The sequence below is a fragment of the Scyliorhinus torazame genome, chromosome 4 (genome assembly GCF_047496885.1).
Source record: "Scyliorhinus torazame isolate Kashiwa2021f chromosome 4, sScyTor2.1, whole genome shotgun sequence".
Lineage (NCBI taxonomy): Eukaryota > Metazoa > Chordata > Chondrichthyes > Carcharhiniformes > Scyliorhinidae > Scyliorhinus > Scyliorhinus torazame.
The window spans coordinates 285702000-285719692 of record NC_092710.1 but is presented as its reverse complement, the minus strand read 5'-3'; positions in this window follow the sequence as shown (position 1 = coordinate 285719692).

The window sequence follows — 17693 nt, the reverse complement described above, 5'->3', positions numbered from 1 at the left end:
TTACATCCTGTGCCTGACAAGTGTCCATTTCCTTTATACAGATCTCATTCTTTCGAGTTGTTGCCCACTCGTCAGAGACTGGTTGACCTGCTGGCATCTTGCTTCTCTTACGCTTCGCCATGTGCCTTTAAAAGGCCTGAGTCCAAGACTGCCATATTTGTGTTACCAACCGTTTTCTCTGCCGCTTTTTTGCATGATGTTGTTTGCTACTTGTGCCTGCTTTTGTTGCTGGTTAGGTGGTGGGATGAGGTCATTGGCCCAGTCTTCTCTTTTCTCTTTTAATGTTTCGGACACGGTGATGTATTTCGGTGTGTCTCCTGGTTTTGGTTTTTTTCTTTGTAGCAGCCTCTGGCATGGTGTAGGCTGTCGCTCTGTATTGAGTTGTTTGCAGAGGTTTAGGCATCGTGTTACCTCTGGGCGGTGTGACCCCGCCCACTTCCACATCTTCATCGACTTGCTGGATCACCTCGGTTTCTCGTGCTGGCATGAAGGATGGAACTGGGGTGTCGGTTTCACCTCTTCTTGCATGCTGGAGCATTGGTGACTTGCTCTTCGTCACTGGAGATGACTATAGTTTCTGGTTGAGTTGATCCAGGCACTCAAACTCCAGGCACTTCTGATCAAACTCGCAAATGTGCGAGTGGTCTGTGGAGCTGCATAATGAGATAGTCATTTGGGGGCAGCACGGTAGCATAGTGGTTAGCATAATTGCTTCGCAGCTCAGGGTCCCAGGTTCGATTCCCGGCTTGGGTCACTGTCTGTGCGGAGTCTGCATGATCCCCCCGTGTGTGCGTGGGTTTCCTCTGGGTGCTCCGGTTTCCTCCCACAGTCCAAAGATGTGCAGGTTAGGTGGATTGGCCATGCTAAATTGTCCTTAGTGTCCAAAATTGCCCTTAAGTGTTGGGTGGGGTTACTGGGTTATGGGGATAGGGTGGAGGTGTGGGCTGGGGTGCTCTTTCCAAGAGCCGGTGCAGACTCGATGGGCTGAATGTCCTCCTTCTGCACTGTAAATTCTATATCTATATCTACATCATTAGGTCTTCCTCAGAGTCAGTGTCAGAGTTGCCTACTGTTGCAATCTCCATGTCGCTGTAACAGCATCTTCATCTATGTCCTCCATTCGTCATCGGTGTCATCGACTGCTTGGGAGTAAATTACCGGAGCTGTTCCAAGCTCTTGCAATGGGTCACTACATACCTCCAAGGCCAGGTTTTCCAAGATTGGGAGGACTTCTTGCCACTCTGGTCCAATCAATAGCTGATCTTCGGTTGTATCAGCAGCTTCAATCTCTTCATGCACCATCCCCAAACTCTCGCTCTCCACAGAGTCCAGCATGGTCTGGGCGTCCCCCGTGACCATCTCGTCATTGCTTGCAGACCACCGGAGTCGTGCCGCTGGAGCCTCACCTGTGCTGCTAGAGAACAGATGTACAAGCAACTCATAGTGTTCATCATACGTCTCACCTTCATCATCGTCAGTAACCTCAAACAGATTTTCATAGTAGTCGGCCTCAGATTCAGCATCATCGTCAGTCTTCTCATCTGAAAAATATAAGTTTGCATGCGGAATTATTTGATTTCGAAATCAGCCTTTTGTTTGGCCGCCGAAGCTTGGTTGAAGATTCCACCCTGTGGAACTTCAGTGGGGCTGAAGAAATTGAAGAACGATTCATTTGATATGGTTCTTGTCACTGTTCTTGGAGTGCTTCGCCCCTGTACTTTAGTTTTGTTCGAATTGTGCTTACTGTAACATTTTTGCCCTCCCTCCAGTCGATTGTACAGCCTGCTCAGCCGATGATTTGTGGTTCAGCAAAGAACGATGTCAGTGGCCGTGAGTCCAACTGATACACTATGATCACCTCATTCATGAAATATTCATTAGGCCCGAATGTAAACTCCAGAGTGAAGTTCCACGGCTTTCCATTCTCTGTCCATTTAACACTCACACCTTGCAGATGCTTTAATGCGGGTTCATCATGTTCTCGTATCATGCCATTGAGCATGTGTACGTTCTTCAAGACTGTTAACCAGAATTGCGGAATGCTCACCAGCAGTTCCGTCCCTCTGCCTGGTTTGTCGTCCTCCACTAAGACTTCTTCGAAATCCTCGTACTCTGTGCACACCGTAATGCTTGTAGTGATTTACTGTGCTCAGGTGACCAGCTATCTTCTTGGATATTTCGCTGTTTGGCTAGATTGAGGGATTCACAGGATTTTGTCCCAAGTACTGAGTCCACATCCATGTCTACAATGTGAAAGAGTATCATGTGTTTCATGCCTGCCACTGAGAGCACTAAATCACAAACATTGAAGGTCTCCAGAGTTCTTGTTCCGAAGTCTATCATCAGCCCTTGTCAATCAACAAAGTCCCGCTGCACGTTTAGCTTTTGCAAAGCATGTCGACTCACGAGGTTGGCAGTTGCTTTAGGGTCAAAGTCACAACGAATTAAAGCATCATTTAGCAGTACCTTCGATTTGAGTACGGACATAAAGGTTTTTGGAGTGTTCTCATTATCTTCATTCTTTGTTACAATTTTGTTTTCATCGTTTTTCAGAGTTTTCTGGTTTCTCACCTCGATGAGATCGATGAAAAATTGTTCTCCTGTGTTTCTCTCATCTACTGCATGCACTGCTCGTGCATGGTCCATGGTGGAACGTGCAAAACATCGTTTTGCAAAATGTCCAACCCGACCGCAGCTGGAACAAACTTTTCCAAAGGCCGGACATTGCCGCGGGGCATGCCGAGTGCCACACATTTGGCATAAGATGGCACCGGCGGCTCCTGTGGGCCCCTTAAAATGGCCATCCGCACTGAGACCACGTTTCTTCATGACTTGCATCACAGCACTAATGGCGCTGGCTTCTCCTTCCATGTTGGTGCCAAAATTCTTTTGAGCAGAATGTGCCTATTCTTTGTGCAGCTATCTTGCTCGCCTGGCAAATCTTCACCGCCTTTTCTAGCACCAAATCTTCTTCCCGAAGCTTATCATCAAGTAAACGAAAGGCAATATGGTCGCAGATTAATGAAGATTTCAGATCGCCGAAGTTGCATGACTGGGCCTTCAGCCTTAAGTCTGTGACAAAACTGTTAAATAATTTGCCAAGTCTTTGGGTATGCATACGGAACATATAGCGCTCAAACGTTTCATTATTCTTAGGGGAACAATGCTTATCAAAGTGCTCCATCACTTCATCAAATTTCTTGTGATCCTCATTATCAAACACAAATGAGTTGTACAGTTCGAGGACTTATGGACCTGCCACTGTTAGCAGCAGCGCGATAGGCCTTTCATCAGGCTCACGGCCACAACACAAAGTTCGAATCTGCTGTTTCAACAGCCGCCAATTCTCACCTACGTTACCAGACATCTGTAGCAAGTGGGGGGCCCTCAGTCCGTCCATCTCGAGCGTCAGCATTTTCGTACGTGTTGGGCGCCGCAGGCTGCAGTTCACCAGACCGGTCTTCAAACCGAATGCCTAACGTTGTCACTGCCGTTGCTATCTTTAAATCTTCAGCACTTGTAGTAGTATGTCGTGTTTGGTCCTTTGTAGTTTACGAAGGAATCCACCAAATGCTTCGACTTTCCAAACATGAATCTGATATTGAGCCTCGTGTGGTAAGATAGCAATCTGATACAGAGCAAGTCATGATGGAGTCTGCTCACTATTCCTCTGGAACTTGCACCTCGCACTGACCATTCACATGTATGTCTTATTACCCTCTCCCACTTCTTCTGAAGATGACCGGACGAGTCTCCCTGATATCGGAGTCACAGGTCACATGACCTTGGCCTAGAGAGTACATGGTGTGTCTGTACCACCACCTGCAGGTTGGAGGTCACACAGCATCCAACTATGATATAGCCCATAGGCATATCACAACAACGACGTCCCGCAAAATATAATGAAATCTCGCGAGGCACATTGAGCATTGCAAATCTCGCAAGTGACACCAAGTCTGGCGCGACGAGGCCGTTAAATCACACCCCTAATCATTGTCACAAACAAATTATGAATGTTATAGTCACTCAATTGTTTTGAGCAGAATGCGCCTATTCTTTGTGCCGCTTATCTTGCTCGCCTGGCAAATCTTCACCGCCTTTTCCAGCACCAAATCTTCCCGAAGCTTATCATCAAGTAAACCAAAGACAAGCTGAAATTTTGACTACTCTGCACTATGTATTATCCATGTGTAACATGTGTAGAATATAATTTAAAAATGAAGTCTTATTTGATTTTAATGGACATAATTACAAGTGTGGAGAGTACTTTGCCATTTCAAATTAGTTCCCTCAAGTTGTCTCGACAGACCTATCAGTATTTAGCTCCGTGATTCAACACAAGCAACAATAAATTAAAAATCCTCTCCTATTCAATGCTTGCTTCTCCATAGAAAGAAAAGGTCATTGTGATATTTCAGTTCTGCAAGGGAGGCAGTATTTGTGATAAGTACCTGAGTACAACAGGTTTACAGCTTTATTAGATTTAGTTCCTATAAATTTATTTTGTGATAATTTTGGTACATCTTATATGTAGCTCAATAAGACTAGCATAATAGGTATCATTGGGAATATATTGTGAGTCCCTACTCGATATACCATATAACGCATTTCATTTAGTTGAACTGAAAATTTCAGAAGTGTTCACTCTTTACCAATCTTTCCTTGTTCAGTATATGTGAAAATATCTTTCATTTTCCAGGCGATTTAATATTAGCACAAGTACTATGAGGTGGATAAAGGTGGCTCAAACCCGAGTCATTTCAGGTTTAGCTTCTAACCCAAAAATAGCACCTTGAAATAACTAACCATAATCACTTGCCCTAGATGGTTTTACTTCATCATGTGATCGACTTATTGCATGAGAAATCATTGCACAATCTTTAAATTAACACCAGATCTCATCCAACATTCCACTGTGTCCAAGTATGCCCAAGAATCTTCAATGATAATGCACATTTGGCATATATTTGGATATGTCTTACTGGAGGATAGGGACCTACCTCCATAAATGGTTTTCATTGCCCAACCTCAAACAGATTGGTGGGAGGTACAATTTGTAGCAGCTTGTTGAACAAGTGACTGGAGGAAGAGATTGTGACAGATGGAACAATGGGGTGATGTGCAGCTTCAGCATTCAAGGGACCAATGTGTCTCAGAACATAGATTTAAGTCCAACTGTTCGACAATACAAAACATTTCAGGATTGCAAGATGGATGCGGATAAGAAAAGCTTAATCTCCGCTCAAATTGCCTACAGAAAAAAGCCGACAGAAACCTCAAAATGGGGCTGGTTTAGCACAGTGGTCTAAACAGCTGGCTTGTACTGCAGAACAATGCTAGCAGTGTGGGTTCAATTCCCGTACCGGCCTCCCTGAACAGGTGCCGGAATGTGACGACTGGAGGCTTTTCACAGTAACTTCATTGAAGCCTACTTGTGACAATAAGCTATTAATAATGTCAGGGTGGAATTTTCCAGCCCTTCTTTCTGGCAGGATCTTCGGGTCCCGCTGAAGGCAACCCCTGCACTGATTCCCCAGCAACAGAGAGTGCGTGCCATGCAAAACCCATGGACATCGGAGCAGGAAAGGAAGTTCCCGCCTCCGTCCAATGGGGGTGAGGGGGCACCTCCACTGCCAGAAAACAACTACAAGATTGGTGGAAAATCCCACCATTAGGATTTTTTGCTTTCATTGTTGATTTGATAAATTAATTCCATTCATTGATTCAGCTTTACTTTAAAAATATCTTCCAAAATTTGGTTCTAAATTTGCCTTCAACTATACAAACTTATTATATAACAGTCTGTCCTAATTTCCTGGTTTACCCAGAAATAATGCTGCGTCACCTTTTTAGATAGAAACATGGAAAGTAGGAGCAGGAATAAGTTATTTCTCTCTCTAAGTCTGCTCTGCCACTCAATGTGATCATGGCTGATCTTCCAACTCAATGTTATTTACCTTTTCTCTCCCCATACCTCTTGACACCTTTGGAATTAAAGGAAATATCCCTTCATGGGACATGCGCGTTGTTGGCTGGGCCAGCATTTATTGCCCATCTCTAATTGCCGTTGAGGGGGCAGTTAAGAGTCAACAACATTGCTGTGGAACTGGAGTCACGTGTAGGCCAGACCAGGTAAAGACAGCAGATTTCTTTCCCTAAAGGGCATAAGTGAACCAGATTCCAATTGAATTCAAATTTCACCATCTGCAGTAGTGGGGTTTGAACTTGGGTCCCCAGAGCACTAATCTAGATCTCTAGTTTACTAGTGCAATAACAATACTACTATGTCACCACCTCACCTATTTCCTTCTTAAATATATTCAGTGACTTGGTTTCCATAACATTTTGTTATCAGGAATTCCACAGTTCCACCACCCTCTTGAGTGAAGAAGGTTCCCCTCATCTCAGTCCTAAACGGTCTAACTCATGTCCTGAAAGTGTGACCCTTGCTCTAGATCCCTCAGACAAAAGAAACAGACTGTGCCCAGTCTGTCCAGCTCTGCCAGAATTTTATATGTTTTAGTGAGGCCCCTTCTCATCCTTCTCAACTATAGTGAATACAGGCCTAGTTGACCCAATCTCTCCTCATACAACACTGCTGCCATTCCAGGAATCAACCTGGTGAACCTTCGCTGCATTCCCGCTGTGGCAAATATATCCTTTCTTAAGTAAGGAGATCAAAGCTGCACACAATGCTGCAGGTGTGGTCTCACCAATGTCCCGTACAGCTGCAGTAATATAACATTTTTTCAAACAAATTTGTAGGATTCCACCCAGCTGTCTTCCTTTGAGGCTAAATGTAGGCAAACAATTGGCAAATGGAGTAAAATACAAACATATGAACATATGAACAAAGAGCCAAGTCGGCCATTTGGTCTCTCGAGAATGCTCAACATTTAATAAGTTCATGGTTGATTTGACAGTCACCTCAAATCTGAATCCTGTCTACCTCGGATAACCTATTACCCCCTTGCTTATCAAGAATCTGTCCACCTCAGCCTTAAAAATGTTCAAAGACTTTGCTTCCACTGCTTTTTGAGGAAGAGTTCCAAAGATTCACAACCTTCTGGGAGAAAAAATCTCATCTCATCTCTGTTTTAAATGGATGGCTCTGTGGTATTAGCATAACTGTAAGAACTGCAAGGGTGAATGAAAAGTATAGAGTAGCCACTAGAGGGAGCTACAGCTACAAGTATATAAGGCATTGATCCTAAGCCTTGTGGAAGAGAGCGGTGCAGGAGTTAGCTGGAAACAGACTGACGTATAAATAGTGTGAATAAGAGAAGATCATAGTTTATATCAGTATTAAAATTAGTTGTAGGTGAGTGTAGTTTATATGTTAGTAATCAACTGTGTATTATTTAGGAGTATGTGTCAAATCCAAATTAGTAGTGTTAATAACTGTATAGCTTTGTTCAAGTTCAAGCTATTTTGTGGGCTTTGTGAAACACTACGGCAACCATCCTGAATTTAGCAACACAAAGAATACCACAGGCTCCTTCTTTTTAAACAATGACCCTTAGTTCTAGATTCTCCCACAAGAGGAAACATCCTCTCCACATCCACCCTGTCAGATCCCTCAGGATTTTACATGTTTTAATCAAGTCGCCTCTTACTCTTCTCCAATGGATATAAGCCTAACCTCTCCAATCTTTCCTCCTAAGACAACCCACCCATTCCAGATATTAATCTGGTAAACCTTCTCTGAACTCCTTTCAACGCACGTACAGCCTCCCTGAAATAAGATTGCCAGATGTGGTCTCACTAGTGCTCTGTACCGCAAAATAAAAACCTTCCTACTTTTGTATTCAATTCTCCTCATAATAAATGATAATATTCTGTTAACTTTCCTAATTACTTGCTGTACCGACTGTGGTGATACCAGGTATTGCGGTACCTGAGAGGTGGATGACCATTGGCTCGACCCAGGAGTCTACCATTGGCTAATATACATAGCTCCACCCTGAGAGGCGGAGTATAAGAACCGATGCCGTCCCAGCAGCCTTCACTTTCTGTATCGAAGCTGCTGGGGAATAGTTCTAGCAGATTAAAGCCTATTAGTTATGACTCACCTTGTCTCGAGAGTAATTGATTGCGCATCAATTTAATATGCTACAACTTCAGTGAAGGGATGGATCACCGTATCAAACCGGAGTGCCTTCAGCTCGGCCCCCACGCGGACAACTCTGCTGCTATCTTCAAACATTGGCTGGCGTGCTTTAAGGGCTACTTCGACATGGCCGCCGACACCCCCACGGAAAGACAAAAGATGCACCTTCTACGCTCGCGGGTCAGCCCTGGGATATACCCTCTGATCGAGGAGGCGGAGAATTATGCTGCGGCGATCGAGCTGCTAGAAGGACACTATATCCGCCCTGTCAACCAGGTCTACGCTCGTCACCTGCTGGCGACTAGGAGGCAAAGCCCCGCGGAAACGTTGGAAGACTTCTACCGGGCGCTGCTGGTGCTGGGTCGAAACTGTGGCTGCCCGCCAGTTTCGGGGAACGAGCACACGGAACTTTTGATCAGGGGTGCTTTCGTGGCAGGTATGACTTCCCCCGCCATCCGCCGCAGGCTCCTAGAAATGGACACTCTTGGACTGACTGACGCACGGGCCCTGGCGGGGTCCATGGACGTTGCGGATAAAAACGCGCTGGCTTTTGCTCCCGGACGCGCGGCGGCCCCCTGGGCTGCGTGGCACCCCTCTGCGGCAGCCCCTCAGACCTTCCCCCTGACCCCGCAAGCCTGTGCGGCGAGTCGGCCCGCTACCGCCGCCGGAGAATGCTGTTTCTCCTACGGGCAGGCGAGTCATCCCCGCTCGCGCTGCCCGGCCCGCACTGCCACCTGCAAAGGGTGTGGCAAGAAGGGCCACTTTGTCGGGGTCTGCCAGGCCCGCGCCGTGGCCGCGGTCTCCAGTGACTATCGGCAGCCCCCCTTTCAGGCCCCGGCTCTCCAAAGCCCGCCGCCACCCCCCTATCCTCAGGCAACGTGCGATCTGCGGCCACGGCCATTTTGCCCCCCAGCCACCACGCTGGATGGGTGGGCGCCGCCATTTTGTCCCTCGCCGCCGCCACCTTCTTTGTCCCCGGAATCCATGTGCGACCCATGGCTGACGCCATCTTGGATGGGGCCTCAGGCCCCCAGCTCAGCTGACTACACGCTGCCCGACCAGAACTCGAACTCTCCATTACTGCAGCTGGCCTCGGTGACTCTGTACCAGAGTCGGCCCCGGACGCTTGCGAAAGCTACAACGACGATCTCCATCAGCGGCCACGTGACGTCGTGCTTGATTGACTCCGGGAGCACGGAGAGCTTTGTTCACCCCGACACGGTAAGGCTCTGTTCTCTTGTCACCCATCCCATAAACCAGAGGATCTCCCTGGCCTCCGGGAGGTCACGCGCGGTGGAGATAAAGGGGTTCTGCCTCGCGAACCTCAATGTCCAAGTCCGGGAATTCCACAATTTCCGCCTGTACGTCCTGCCGCACCTCTGCGCAGCCACCCTCCTGGGGCTGGATTTACAATGCCATCTGCAAAGCCTGACCTTTAAATTTGGCGGCCCTATACCCCCCCTTACGGTCTGCGTACTCGCGACCCTTAAGGTCAACCCACCCTCCCTGTTTGCGAACCTTACCCCGGATTGCAAACCCGTCGCCACCAGGAGCAGACACTACAGTGCCCAGGACCGGACCTTCATCAGGTCAGAGGTCCAAAGGCTGCTGAGGGAAGGGGTCACAGAAGCGAGCAACAGCCCCTGGAGGGCTCAAGTAGTGGTGGTAAAGACCGGGGAGAAACACAGGATGGTCATTGACTACAGCCAGACCATCAACAGGTTTACGCAGCTGGATGCGTACCCTCTCCCCCGGATAGCCGACCTGGTGAACAGGATTGCGCAATACAAGGTCTTCTGCACGGTGGATCTCAAGTCTGCCTACCACCAGCTACCCCTCCGTAATAGTGACCGCCAGTACACTGCCTTCGAAGCAGATGGGCGGCTCTATCACTTTTTAAGGGTTCCCTTCGGTGTCACGAACGGGGTCTCGGTCTTCCAACGTGAGATGGACCGAATGGTTGACCGGTATGGCTTACGCGCAACGTTCCCGTATCTTGATAACGTCACCATCTGTGGCCATGACCAGCAGGACCACGACACCAACCTCCGAATATTTCTCCAGACCACGAATATCCTTAATCTGACTTACAATAAGGATAAATACGTGTTTAGCACCGACCGTCGAGCCATTCTGGCCCCCTCTACCGACCGCAACATGTACTTCCTGAACATGATTGACGAGTATTCCCGGTTCCCATTCGCCATCCCCTGCCCAGACATGACCACAACCACCGTCATCAAGGCCCTGCAGGGTATCTTTACACTGTTCGGTTTCCCCGCGTACATTCACAGTGATAGGGGGTCATCCTTTATGAGTGACGAACTGCGTCAATTCCTGTTCAGCAAAGACATCGCCTCGAGCAGGACGGCCAGTTACAACCCCCGGGGAAACGGGCAGGTAGAGAGGGAGAATGGAACGGTCAGTAAGACCGTCCTTCCGGCCCTGCGGTTCAGGAATCTCACAGTCTCCCACTGGCAGGAAGTCCTCCCGGTCGCCCTCCATTCCATCCGGTCACTGCGCTGTACCAACACAAATCAGACACCTCATGAACGTCTCCTTGTTTTCCCCAGGAGGTCCTCCTCCGGGACCTCGCTCCCAACCTGGCTAGCGACACCCGGACCCATCCTGCTTCGGAAACATGTGAGGGCGCACAAGTCGGACCCGATGGTCGAGAGGGTCCACCTGCTGCACGCCAACTCCCAGTACGCCTATGTAGCATTCCCGGACGGCTGTCAAGACACGGTCTCCCTTCGTGACCTGGCGACCGCAGGAGCCCCACCTGCCCCCGAACCAGTGCCCCCACCCCCACCCTACCCGCAACACCTGGCTGGAGGGTCAGTACTCCCGCCGCTCCTGCCTCGGCCCGAACAAGCGCTGACGCCCCCTACAGGCGCCCCACCGTCCTGCCCACTTTTCGCCCCAACAGCGCCGCCTCGGGGTGACGAAGCTGCCTGGGAGGACGACACCACGTTCCCGGAATCGCAACTGCCGGGACCCCCATCAGGATCACCACCGAAGCCCAGACGCTCCAGAAGGACGACCAGGCCACCCGATCGACTGATTGCTGCACCAGAGAGTGGTTTGCGCCACTTGAGATGCACAACACCAACCGTTAGAGTTAGAGGGAGACATTTTGGATCTCCTCGGGTCTTTTTGTTTGTTTTCCCCAGGAGGTCCTCCTCCGGGACCTCGCTCCAAACCTGGCTAGCGACACCCGGACCCATCCTGCTTCGGAAACATGTGAGGGCGCACAAGTCGGACCCGATGGTCGAGAGGGTCCACCTGCTGCACGCCAACCCCCAGTACGCCTATGTGGCATCACGGCACCTCAATACCTGGTCCTACCATGCGAAAGGCGACATTAACGCTGGCCATCACCCCACCGGGCTCTTTTTTAACAGGGGGTGAATGTGGTGATACCAGGTATTGCGGTACCTGAAGGTGGATGACCATTGGCTAGACCCAGGAGTCTACCATTGGCTGATGTACATAGCTCCGCCCTGAGAGGCAGAGTATAAGAACCGATGCCGTCCCAGCAGCCTTCACTTTCTGTATCGAAGCTGCTGGGTACAGTTCTAGCTGATTAAAGCCTATTAGTTATGACTCACCTTGTCTTGAGAGTAATTGATTGTGCATCACCGACATACTAGCCTTTTGCGATTCAAGCACTCGGACACCCAGGTCCCTCTGCATTTCTGAGCTCTGCAGCCTCCAAATAGATAATGGGCGCGATCTCTGTCCTGGCAGCCAACCAGTGTACTTTCCGATTGCGGGCTTGAGGGTGCTGCCGGCAAAACAGAGGATCCTGCCGATGGAGAATCCAGCCCAATATGCTTCTTTCATTCTTCCTGCTAAAATGGACAATTTCCTATTTTATCACATTATACTCTATTTACCATAGGCACACCCCAAAACCGGGCATAGATTTTTTTCCGGTTGAATCGCTGCCTACATGGTCATTAATTATTGTTGCCGGGGTGGCACAGGGTACAGTGGTTAGCACTGCTGCCTACGGTGCTGAGGACCCAGGTTCGAATCCCAGCCCTGGATCACTGTCCATGTGGAGTTTGCACATTATCCTTGTGTCTGCCTGAGTTTCACCCCCGCAACTCAAAGAGGTACAGATTAGGTGGATTGGCCACGCTAAATTCCCTCTTAATTGGAAAAAAAATTGGAACTCTGAATTTCTAAAAAAAAAAATTAATTATTACTGCTGATTAGTACATTGAGGACTCAGGAGTATAGTCTAAAGATTAGAGCCAGACCAGGAGTGCTATTAGGAAGCTTTTCAACACACTAAGGGTAGTAGAAGCTTTGAGCTTTCTGCTGTAAATGGCAACTGACACAAGATCAATTGTAAATTTTAAATCTGAGATTGAAAGACTTCTATCATCCAAAGGTATTAACGGATAGAGGGAAATGGCAGGTATATGGAATTCAGTCACAGATCGGCCATAAACTCATTGAATGGCAGGCTTGAGAGGCTAACTGGCTTACTCCTGTTCCTATGTAGCAAACACAGTACAGGTAACAACAGTTTGAACAATTTCTAGAGATAAAGTAATGAAGGTCCTAAAGCTCTCAGACGTCACGGTAGCCCAGCTAGATTTGCTAGATGCTGGTGAGGGAAAAAGCTAACATGAGCCTAAATTTATTATTCATGGACTCACATCCCGCTATTAAATGGGACACTACTTAATTTCTGCATCTCAGCGAGGAATGCTGAGGTCCCATTTCCTGCCCTAATGAGCTCAGCTCGGTAGTGCAGGAAGAGCTTGGTAGGCCATTTTTAAATGGAGCCTGATTACTGCTCCCTCCATTTCGGCCTCTGGACTCCCCAATGCTCCAACTTACCAATGAGGGGGTCCTCGAGCCCATCGCGCTCTATCTGATAAGGGCAGGGCACCCCCCCCCCCCCCCGGGCCCAATCTCCGACACAAGCAAGGTGCCACCCGGGCACTTCGGCACTGCCAGCCTGGTGGCATTGGGGATGCCAGGGCACCACAGCACCCAGAGTCCAACCACACAGGTCCCCCCAAACACCTGGCAGACCCCCCAAGTCCCCACATTGGTGGAGACCAGGTCTAAACAACACTCGCTCGGGGTCCCCGAAGCGCGGGTGTTAGATCCCGTACCTTGGATTCTCTGTGGTGAACATGTTCAGGTGAGTCTGGGGAGATAGTGGAAGCAGATACGATAGTGACTTTTAAGGGGCACAATGAATTGACAAATGAATTGGTAGGGAATGGAGGGATATGGTCCCAGGAAGGGTAGTTTTTTTTTTAGTTCAGACGGGCAGCATGGTCGATGCAGGCTTGGAGGGCCGATGGGCCTGTTCCTGCGCTGCAACTTCCTTTGTTCTTCTTTGCTCCTTGTTGCACACTTGAATATGTAAATCTGCATCCCACCCATGGTGGTTGGAATCCAAATCGTGGCACCTCTTGAGCTCTCATTAGAGGCATCTCGCAAGATCTAACGACCTCGTCACATCCCGGTTCGGGTGCAATGAGGTTGGTAGATCGCGGACCATATCTTTGCCTACTCACTTAACCTATCTATATCTTTTTGTAGTCTCCATATGTCCTCTTCACAACTTACTTTCCTACCAATATTCGTCTCAACAGCAAATTAAGTGGCCAACCCTCCAATCCCTTCATCCAAATAATCTATGTAAACTGTAAACAGCAGAGATCCCAATAATGATCCCTGTGGCACGCTACCCATTACATCTTGCCAACCTGCAAAAGGCCATTTATGCCTATTCTCTGCTTCATGTTAGCCAGCTAATCTTCTATCTATGCCAATAGGCCATAACATGGAAGCTCAGAACTAGAACAAACAGAGTTGTTATCTCTGGGTTGTTGCCCGTGCCACGTGATAGTGAGATGAGGAATAGGGAGAGAGAGCATTTAAACACGTGGCTACAGGGATGGTGCAGGCGGGAGGGATTCAGATTTCTGGATAACTGGGGCTCTTTCTGGGGAAGGTGGGACCTCTACAGACAGGATGGTCTACATCTGAACCTGAGGGGCACAAATATCCTGGGGGGGGAGATTTGTTAGTGCTCTTTGGGGGGGTTTAAACTAATGCAGCAGGAGCATGGGAACCTGGATTGTAGTTTTAGGGTAAGGGAGAATGAGAGTATAGAGGTCAGGAGCACAGATTTGACGTCGCAGGAGGGGGCCAGTGTTCAGGTAGGTGGTTTGAAGTGTGTCTACTTCAATGCCAGGAGTATACGAAACAAGGTAGGGGAACTGGCAGCATGGGTTGGTACCTGGGACTTCGATGTTGTGGCCATTTCAGAGACATGGATAGAGCAGGGACAGGAATGGATGTTGCAGGTTCCGAGGTTTAGGTGTTTTAGTAAGCTCAGAGAAGGAGGCAAAAGAGGGGGAGGTGTGGCGCTGCTAGTCAAGAGCAGTATTACGGTGGCGGAGAGGATGCTAGATGGGGACTCTTCTTCCGAGGTAGTATGGGCTGAAGTTAGAAACAGGAAAGGAGAGGTCACCCTGTTGGGAGTTTTTTATAGGCCTCCTAATAGTTCTAGGGATGTGGAGGAAAGGATGGCGAAGATGATTCTGGATATGAGCGAAAGTAACAGGGTAGTTATTGTGGGAGACTTTAACTTTCCAAATATTGACTGGAAAAGATATAGTTCGAGTACAATAGAGGGGTCGTTTTTTGTACAGTGTGTGCAGGAGGGTTTCCTGAAACAATATGTTGACAGGCCAACAAGAGGCGAGGCCACGTTGGATTTGGTTTTGGGTAATGAACCAGGCCAGGTGTTGGATTTGGAGGTAGGAGAGCACTTTGGGGACAGTGACCACAATTCGGTGACGTTTACGTTAATGATGGAAAGGGATAAGTATACACCGCAGGGCAAGAGTTATAGCTGGGGGAAGGGCAATTATGATGCCATTAGACGTGACTTGGGGGGGATAAGGTGGAGAAGTAGGCTGCAAGTGTTGGGCACACTGGATAAGTGGGGCTTGTTCAAGGATCAGCTACTGCGTGTTCTTGATAAGTATGTACCGGTCAGACAGGGAGGAAGGCGTCGAGCGAGGGAACCGTGGTTTACCAAGGAAGTGGAATCTCTTGTTAAGAGGAAGAAGGAGGCCTATGTGAAGATGAAGTGTGAAGTTTCGGTTGGGGCGATGGATAGTTACAAGGTAGCGAGGAAGGATCTAAAGAGAGAGCTAAGACGAGCAAGGAGGGGACATGAGAAGTATTTGGCAGGAAGGATCAAGGAAAACCCAAAAGCTTTCTATAGGTATGTCAGGAATAAGCGAATGACTAGGGAAAGAGTAGGACCAGTCAAGGACAGGGATGGGAAATTGTGTGTGGAGTCTGAAGAGATAGGCGAGATACTAAATGAATATTTTTCGTCAATATTCACTCAGGAAAAAGATAATGTTGTGGAGGAGAATGCTGAGCCCTAGGCTAATAGAATATATGGCATTGAGGTACGTAGGGAAGAGGTGTTGGCAATTCTGGACAGGCTGAAAATAGATAAGTCCCCGGGACCTGATGGGATTTATCCTAGGATTCTCTGGGAGGCCAGGGAAGAGATTGCTGGACCTTTGGCTTTGATTTTTATGTCATCATTGGCTACAGGAATAGTGCCAGAGGACTGGAGGACAGCAAATGTGGTCCCTTTGTTCAAAAAGGGGAGCAGAGACAACCCCGGCAACTATAGACCGGTGAGCCTCACGTTTGTAGTGGGTAAAGCCTTGGAGGGGATTATTAAGATTATACAAGATTTATAATCATCTAGATAGGAATAATATGATCAGGGATAGTCAGTATGGCTTTGTGAAGGGTAGGTCATGCCTCACAAACCTTATTGAGTTCTTTGAGAAGGTGACTGAACAGGTAGACGAGGGTAGAGCAGTTGATGTGGTGTATATGGATTTCAGCAAAGCGTTTGATAAGGTTCCCCACGGTAGGCTATTGCAAAAAATACGGAGGCTGGGGATTGAGGGTGATTTAGAGATGTGGATCAGAAATTGGCTAGCTGAAAGAAGACAGAGGGTGGTGGTTGATGGGAAATGTTCAGAATGGAGTACAGTCACAAGTGGAGTACCACAAGGATCTGTTCTGGGGCCGTTGCTGTTTGTCATTTTTATCAATGACCTAGAGGAAGGCGCAGAAGGGTGGGTGAGTAAATTTGCAGACGATACTAAAGTCGGTGGTGTTGTCGATAGTGTGGAAGGATGTAGCAGGTTACAGAGGGATATAGATAAGCTGCAGAGCTGGGCTGAGAGGTGGCAAATGGAGTTTAATGTAGAGAAGTGTGAGGTGATTCATTTGGAAGGAATAACAGGAATGCGGAATATTTGGCTAATGGTAAAGTTCTTGAAAGTGTGGATGAGCAGAGGGATCTAGGTGTCCATGTACATAGATCCCTGAAAGTTGCCACCCAGGTTGATAGGGTTGTGAAGAAGGCCTATGGAGTGTTGGCCTTTATTGGTAGAGGGATTGAGTTCCGGAGTCGGGAGGTCATGTTGCAGCTATACAGAACTCTGGTCCGGCCGCATTTGGAGTATTGCGTACAGTTCTGGTCACCGCATTATAGGAAGGACGTGGAGGCTTTGGAGCGGGTGCAGAGGAGATTTACCAGGATGTTGCCTGGTATGGAGGGAAAATCTTATGAGGAAAGGCTGATGGACTTGAGGTTGTTTTCGTTGGAGAGAAGAAGGTTAAGAGGAGACTTAATAGAGGCATACAAAATGATCAGGGGGTTGGATAGGGTGGACAGTGAGAGCCTTCTCCCGCGGATGGATATGGCTGGCACGAGGGGACATAACTTTAAACTGAGGGGTAATAGATATAGGACAGAGGTCAGAGGTAGGTTTTTTACGCAAAGAGTAGTGAGGCCGTGGAATGCCCTACCTGCTACAGTAGTGAACTCGCCAACATTGAGGGCATTTAAAAGTTTATTGGATAAACATATGGATGATAATGGCATAGTGTAGGTTAGATGGCTTTTGTTTCGGTGCAACATCGTGGGCCGAAGGGCCTGTACTGCGCTGTATTGTTCTATGTTCTATGTTAACTTCGTTGGAGTGGGAATCAGCATCATATTGTCATTCCATACCCACTTACATACCTTAAATTTCATCCGTGCCTATCTCATCCGACTTGCCTGTCTCAGGCCAGATGAGAAACAAGCAACGCTGTGGGTCCCGGGCCCAGCATCGGAGTCTAAAAGAATCAGAGAGAAGGAGGAATGCCCCGTTTTTCCGGCATTAGCTGCCATAAAGCAGGTGAATTGAAAATCCCCATTGAAAATAACATGCTAAGGAGAAGGCAAATGTTTAAGGTAATTGGAAGGAATGTGGGGGGGGGGGACTCGATCACAGTGGGTGCAAGGGGGATGGGGGAGGAAGTGGCATCGGATATAGGGGAATGGTGGGGTTCAGGCATGGTAGGGTGGGAAGGTTAGACATCAGGGATGGTTGGAGGATGGATCAGTTTAAGGGGTTGGTTGTCTGGTGGGTTGAATGGAGGCAAGGGTCAGGTCGGGGAGTGGTCAGGCCACGTTGAAGTGTCAAGTAGGCTTGGGGGTTCGGGTGGTGGT